This window comes from Drosophila montana, unplaced genomic scaffold (genome assembly GCF_035044405.1).
Source record: "Drosophila montana isolate Dmon_TW-CO22-7 unplaced genomic scaffold, ASM3504440v1 contig_2861_1, whole genome shotgun sequence".
Classification (NCBI taxonomy): Eukaryota; Metazoa; Arthropoda; class Insecta; order Diptera; family Drosophilidae; genus Drosophila; species Drosophila montana.
This window is the reverse complement of record NW_026997734.1, coordinates 43,538-51,673: the sequence shown is the minus strand read 5'-3', so window position 1 is coordinate 51,673 and position 8,136 is coordinate 43,538. Positions and strand designations below refer to the sequence as shown.

The following is an 8,136-nucleotide window of genomic DNA, read 5'->3' as shown; positions in this document are numbered from 1 at the left end:
AAACTTCTTTACATAAAGTTATAGCTTTTTCTTCTATTAATCATATGAATGAATCAATTTATTTTTAATTTTAAAAAAAATCTGTTATTTTAACTTTTATATTTAATATTTTTTAATTATTTAATTTAAACCAATTATTTTCTTGGTTTATACAAAGAAAAGTTATAAAATTAACTTTATTTATAAATTTTTTTTTCTTACGAGGATTGCCTCAATTTTTAGGATTTTTACCAACATGAATTGTAATTCAACATTTAACTTTTTGTTACCAATATTTTCAATTAATAATTTTATTAATATCAACTTTAAATACATTATTCTTTTACCTACGAATTTGTTACTCAGCATTTATACTAAATTATTACGAAATTAACTTTGATGTCATTATTGACTATAAGACCAGATTCATTTTATGATTTAATAAAATTTACTAATCAATTGATTAAGAAGAAAATTTCTTATAAATAGATTTACAATCTATCGCCTAACTTCAGCCACTTAATCGCTTAATCGCGACAATGGTTATTCTCAACAAATCATAAAGATATTGGAACATTATATTTTATCTTCGGTGCTTGAGCAGGAATAGTAGGAACATCTTTAAGAATTTTAATTCGAGCTGAATTAGGTCACCCAGGAGCTTTAATTGGAGATGATCAAATTTATAATGTTATTGTTACTGCTCATGCTTTTGTTATAATTTTTTTCATAGTTATACCAATTATAATTGGAGGATTCGGTAATTGACTTGTACCTTTAATATTAGGAGCTCCTGATATAGCTTTCCCCCGAATAAACAATATAAGATTTTGACTATTACCTCCTGCTTTATCCTTACTTTTAGTTAGAAGAATAGTTGAAAATGGAGCTGGGACAGGATGAACCGTATACCCCCCATTATCGGCAGGAATTGCTCATGGAGGAGCTTCTGTTGATCTAGCTATTTTTTCTTTACATTTAGCTGGAATCTCTTCAATTTTAGGAGCTGTAAATTTCATTACAACTGTAATTAATATACGATCTTCGGGAATTACTTTAGACCGAATACCTTTATTTGTTTGATCAGTTGTAATTACAGCTTTATTACTACTTTTATCCTTACCAGTTTTAGCCGGAGCTATCACTATATTATTAACAGACCGAAATCTTAACACCTCATTTTTTGACCCGGCTGGTGGAGGGGATCCAATTTTATATCAACACTTATTTTGATTTTTTGGTCACCCAGAAGTTTATATTTTAATTTTACCTGGATTTGGAATAATTTCTCATATTATTAGTCAAGAATCAGGTAAAAAGGAAACTTTTGGGTCTTTAGGAATAATTTATGCAATATTAGCAATTGGATTATTAGGATTTATTGTATGAGCACATCATATATTTACAGTTGGAATAGACGTAGACACTCGAGCTTACTTCACATCAGCAACAATAATTATTGCTGTACCAACAGGTATTAAAATTTTTAGTTGACTTGCTACTTTACATGGTACACAACTTTCTTACTCTCCAGCTATTTTATGAGCTTTAGGATTTGTATTTTTATTTACAGTTGGAGGATTAACTGGAGTTGTATTAGCAAATTCATCAGTAGATATTATTTTACATGACACATACTATGTTGTTGCTCACTTTCATTATGTTTTATCAATAGGAGCTGTATTTGCTATTATAGCAGGATTTGTTCATTGATACCCTTTATTTACTGGTTTAACTATAAATAATAAGTGATTAAAAAGTCAATTTATTATTATATTTATTGGAGTAAATCTTACTTTTTTCCCCCAACATTTCCTTGGACTAGCTGGAATACCTCGTCGTTATTCTGATTACCCAGACGCTTACACAACATGAAATGTAATTTCAACTATTGGTTCATCTATTTCTTTATTAGGAATTTTATTTTTTTTCTACATTATTTGAGAAAGTTTAGTTTCTCAACGTCAGGTTATTTACCCTATTCAATTGAATTCTTCAATTGAATGATACCAAAATACTCCCCCTGCTGAACATAGATATTCTGAATTACCTTTATTAACTAATTAATTTCTAATATGGCAGATTAGTGCAATGGATTTAAGCTCCATATATAAAGGATTTTTACTTTTATTAGAAAATTAATGTCAACATGAGCTAATTTAGGTCTTCAAGATAGAGCTTCTCCTTTAATAGAACAATTAATTTTTTTTCATGACCACGCATTACTGATTTTAGTAATAATTACTATTTTTTTTTTTTTTTTTTTTTTACGCGAATCCCGATGCAACGTACTGCATCCCACCTCCCGCCCAACCGACCGAGGGGCGCAGTCGTTTAACGTACGACACGAAATGCAAAGTAAATATGAAAAAAAAATATTAAAAAAAAAAGTCGATACAAACTACGAGTATGTGTACAAATACAATTACAAATAAAGATAGGACTATCTACTTGCTAAATAGTTTAGAATAGAAGACTTTATACGAGGAAGAGAAGCTTCCGAGCAGAATACTCTGTAATGCTTGTTATAGTCATCACAGAGAACCCTGAACGGTTCATGCAAGGCATAATTAGTTGAGCAAAATTGAAGCGATAAAGGTACAAAATTACGTGTTAGTCTAGTAGGGATAGAGAAATTTAATTGGCTAGTCAACACAGAAGAGTCGATTTCACAAGGCATAATTTTACATCATCAGCATACATTAATACTCGAGAGTGAGACAGTATCGAGGGAAGGTCATTGATGAAAAGAGTAAAGAGTAGCGGGCCAAGATGACTACCTTGAGGAACACCGGAAGTCACCAGAATACGTTTAGAGAATGAATTTCTGAAAAGAACCTTTTGGGTTCTGTCACGCAAATACTCTGAAATCCAGTTCAAAAGATTGACTGGGAAGCCGAGAAGGCTTAATTTATGAAGCAGCAAGGAATGGTTGACAGAGTCGAAAGCCTTACTGAAATCAGTATAGATGACGTCAGTCTGCTTTCTTTTCTTAAACCCATCAATTACAAACGAAGTAAACTCAAGAAGGTTAGTGGTTGTAGATCTGCGCTTCACGAACCCATGCTGGGAAGGTGAAATAATAGAACTACATAAATGCTGCAGTTGAGATGTTATAATTCTCTCAAAAGCTTTAGGTATAGCGGATAATTTGGAAATACCTCTATAGTTTTCGACATCGGACTTACTCCCTTTCTTATGGAGAGGGATAATATATATATATTAGTCGGGTATCTAATATTTATTTTATTTATTAATAATTACATAACCCGTTTTCTTCTACATGGTCAATTAATTGAAATAATTTGAAGAATTTTACCAGCTATTATTTTATTATTTATTGCATTCCTATTCTTACGATTAATATATCTACTTGTTGAAATTATTGAACCCTCAGTAACTTTAAAAAGAATTGGTCATCAATGATACTGAAGTTATGAATATTTCGAAGTTAATAATGTTGAATTTGACTCATATATAGTTCTTACAAATGAAATTACAAATGACGGGTTTCGTTTATTAGATATAGATAACCGAATTGTTTTACCTATAAATTCTCAAATTCGAATTTTAGTCACTGCCGTCGATGTAATTCATTCATGAACAATCCCTGCTTATGGAGTAAAAGTTGATGGAACTCCTGGACGTTTAAACCAAACTAATTTTTTTATTAACCGTCCCCGTTTGGCTAACCATAGTTTTATACCAATTGTAATTGAAAGGGTTCCTGTAAATTATTTTATTAAATGAATTTCTAGTAATATAAATTCCTATTTAGATGACTGAAAGCAAGTACTGGTCTCTTAAACCATTTTATAGTAAATTATCACTTACTTCTAATGAATTAAAAAAATAGTTAAATTTATAACATTAGTCTGTCAAACTAAAATTATTAAACTATTAATATCCTTTTTTTTTCTTTTCATTAATTAATAAAATTAGTTACTGCGATTATAATAAATATAATAATTTTTAAAATTAAAATAAATTCACACAAAAATTTACATGTAAATCAAATTAATAACAAGTTTTAAAGACAAAATAAAACTGCATAAATTTACTAAAAAAAATTAATTTTTATAGTAACTAATAAAATTAAATTTTAATAACTTATTTTTGAACAAATTTAAGAACAATTAAATAAATTTATAGATAAACTTAATTAATTACTAGAATCTAAAATATAAAAAATATACCACTATTAATATAATTTTCATTCGAAAATAAAAATGAAATTTTAATATTAGTTTATTTTTACATATTAATACTTAAATTTTTAATATTACATTTAAATAAATGAAAAAAATTACAAAATTTAATAAATTTAATAAATAAATAAATAAAACATAATTAATTTTAGTAACATATTTAAAAATAAAAAGAAATAAAGTTATAAAATTAACAAAATAACTAATTTTAATTAAAAAACGAGAAAGAAGTGCTATCTTCGGCGCACCGAAGATTTAATACCCTTGCAGACCCAACCTTTTCAAAATGCTCATAGTGCTTTGCCCGTATCTAAAGAAGCACAGGGAAAATAGTTAATGCCGAGTATGGTTAAGATATCTTGAAAAACAAAACAGGTTTCCATACAACAACTTAATTTTCGACCAATAGTTCCTATCGCAGCTATATGATATAGTAGCCCGATGTGAATAAGATTTCGCATAAGTGGAGGGAGCATAGTAAAACTGAAATGACGAGTTTGGTCAAGATATCTTGAAAAACAAAAAATATTCCATACAAAAACTTAATTTTCGACCGATCTTTCCTATGGCAGCTATATGATATAGTTGTCCGATCTTAATAGGATTTTGCATATATATGGTGAGTGTAGTAAAACTAATAAATACCGAGTTTGGTCAAGATATCTTGAAACACAAAAATTTTCCATACCAAAACTATAATTTTCGACCGATCTTTCCTATGGCAGCTATATGATATAGTTGTCCGATCTTAATAAGATTTTGCATATATATGGGAAGCATAGTAAAACTAATAAATACCGAGTTTGGTCAAGATATCTTGAAAAACATAAAAATTTTCCCTACAAAAACTTAATTTTCGACCGATCGTTCCTATGGCAGCTATATGATATAGTTGTCCGATCTTGATAGGATTTTGCATATATATGGGGAGCTTAGTAAAACTAATAAATACCAAGTTTAGTCAAGATAACTTTATAAACAAAAATGTTTTTCATACAAGAACATACTTTTCGACCGATCGTTCCTATGGCAGCTATATGATATAGTGGTCCGATCTAGCTGGTTTTGACATATGAACTGCGTGCAACAGAAAGAGGGAATTCTGCAAAGTTTCATAAAGATAGCTTTAAAACTGAGAGACTAGTTCGCATAGAAACAGACAGACGGACAGACGGACATGGCTATATCAACTCGGCTGTTGATACTGATCAAGAATATATATACTTTATGGGGTCGGAGATGTCTCCTTCTATGCGTTACACATTTCACGACAAAATTATAATACCCTCTGCAAGGATATAATAAACATGAATAATGTAATTAAATGAAAGTCATTTTTAAGCGTATTAAAAAAATTGTCTAATTTTTTTTTTGGCAATTCATCAAAATATAGGTATAAAGAAAATATATCTATTTTTAAATTAATAAATTTAAAAAAAAATTTTTGTATACTAAGTCTAGATTAATAGATAATCTATATATATATAAATGTTTAATATATTATTATATAGCTAACAATTTAAATAAAAAATTTCGCAATCCAAAAATAATTACAAATATAATAAAAAAAAATCTATATTTTAAAGATTTATCTAATGATTCTTTTGATTTATATAAATTAATATAAATCTTATAAAATATTATATATTTATATATTGTTGAAGATTTATTAATTTATATAGATCTATATAGAAATTTTTAAATATTCTTAAACATTAAGATATAAAATAAAAATTACTACTAAAATGTATTACTTAATTAAAATTAATACTTTTTAAAAAATTCAAGATTTTTTTAAAAATATTAGTAAACTATAAAAAAAAAATAAGTGTAATCTTGTTATAAATGAATTGCCTGATGAAAACGATTACCTTGATAGGGTAAATTATGTAGAATTCTACATTCACTGATTAATTTTATTGTTTTTTTTACAAAGACTGTATATTTAATAGAATTAAACTATTGCTAAAAGAATCAAAAATGTTGTGCATCGTACACCAAAATATAAAAATTAAGCTACTGGGTTCATACCCCATTTATAAAGGTTCTAACCCGTTTCTTTTTAATTTTTAATAATTCTTTAAAAATTTTATTTATTACAATAATTATCAGAATATTAATTACGGTAAACTCTTACTCTTGGTTGGGAGCATGAATAAGTTTAGAAATTAATTTGTTATCTTTAATTCCCCTAATAAGAGATAATAACACTTTTAAATCAATTGAAGCTTCTTTAAAACATTTTTTAACCAAAGCTTTAGCTTCAACTGTTTTATTATTTTCAGTCATTTTATTAATAATAAACAACAGAATAACTATCGAAATCAATATTTCTTTTACCTCAATAATTATTTTTATCAACTTTATTATTAAAAAGAGGAGCTGCTCCTTTCCATTTTTGATTCCCTAATTTAAAAGAAGGAATAACTGGAATAAATGCTCTCCTTTTAATAACGTGACAGAAAATTGACCCTTTAATATTAATTTCTTACTTAAATTTAAAAAATGTATTATTAATTAGGGTAATTTTTTCAGTAATTACCCGAGCAATTGGAGGTTTAAACCAAACTTCTTTACGTAAACTTATAGCTTTTTCTTCTATTAATCATTTAGGGTGGATATTAAGAGCGCTAATAATTAATGAATCAATTTGATTAATTTATTTTTTAGTTTACTATTTTTTATCTTTTATTTTAACTTTTATATTTAATATTTTTAAATTATTTAATTTAAACCAATTATTTTCTTGGTTTATACAAAGAAAAGTTATAAAATTAACTTTATTTATAAATTTTTTTTCCTTACGAGGATTGCCTCCATTTTTAGGATTTTTACCAAAATGAATTGTAATTCAACATTTAACTTTTTGTAACCAATATTTTCAATTAATAATTTTATTAATATCAACTTTAATTACATTATTCTTTTACCTACGAATTTGTTACTCAGCATTTATACTAAATTATTACGAAATTAACTTTGATGTCATTATTGACTATAAGACCAACCCGATTTAATAAAATTTACTAATCAATTGATTATGAAGAAAATTTCTTATAAAAAGATTTACAATCTATCGCCTAACTTCAGCCACTTAATCGCGACAATGATTATTCTCAACAAATCATAGGAATATTGGAACATTATATTTTATTTTTGGTGCTTGAGCAGGAATAGTAGGAACATCTTCAAGTATTTTAATTCAAGCTGAACTAGGCCACCCAGGAGCTTTAATTGGAGATGATTAAATTTATAATGTTATTGTTACTGCCCATGCTTTTGTTATAATTATTTTCATAGTTATACCAATTATAATTGGAGGATTTGGTAATTGACTTGTACCTTTAATGTTAGGAGCCTTTGATATAGCTTTCCCTCGAATAAACCACATAAGATTTTGACTATGCCTCCTAATTTAAATTTAGTCAGTAGAATAGTTGAAAACGGAGCTGGAACAGGATGAACTGTATACCCTCCATTATCCGCAGGAATTGCTCACGGAGGAGCTTCTGTTTATTTAGCTAATCTTTCTTTACATTTAGCTGGAATCTCTTCAGTGGCAGTAAATTTCATTACATTTATTACAAATTTTTAGCTGACTTGCTCTGCACAACTTTCTTACTCCCCAGCAAGTTGGAGGATTAAATGGAGTTGTATTAGCAAACTTATCAGTAGATATTATTTTACATGACACATACTATGTTGTTGCTCACTTTCACTATGTTTTATCAATAGGAGCTGTATTTGCTATTATAGCAGGATTTGTCCATTGATAACCTTTATTTACTGGTTTAACTATAAATAATAAAAGATTAAAAAGTCAATTTATGATTATATTTATTGGAGTAAATCTTACCTTTTTCCCCAACATTTCCTTGGATTAGCCGGAATACCCCGTCGTTATTCTGATTACCCAGACGCTTACACATTCTGTTTTAGTCGGGTATCT

The 8,136-nt window shown here is 27.5% G+C and overlaps 2 pseudogenes; both read left to right on the top strand.

Moving 5' to 3' along the window:
* The first annotated feature begins 516 nt into the window (after nt 1-516).
* On the top strand, nt 517-2,048 carry LOC135430063 (cytochrome c oxidase subunit 1-like; annotated as a pseudogene).
* Nucleotides 2,049-7,291: 5,243 nt separating this feature from the next.
* On the top strand, nt 7,292-7,782 carry LOC135430065 (cytochrome c oxidase subunit 1-like; annotated as a pseudogene).
* Nucleotides 7,783-8,136: the final 354 nt, after the last annotated feature.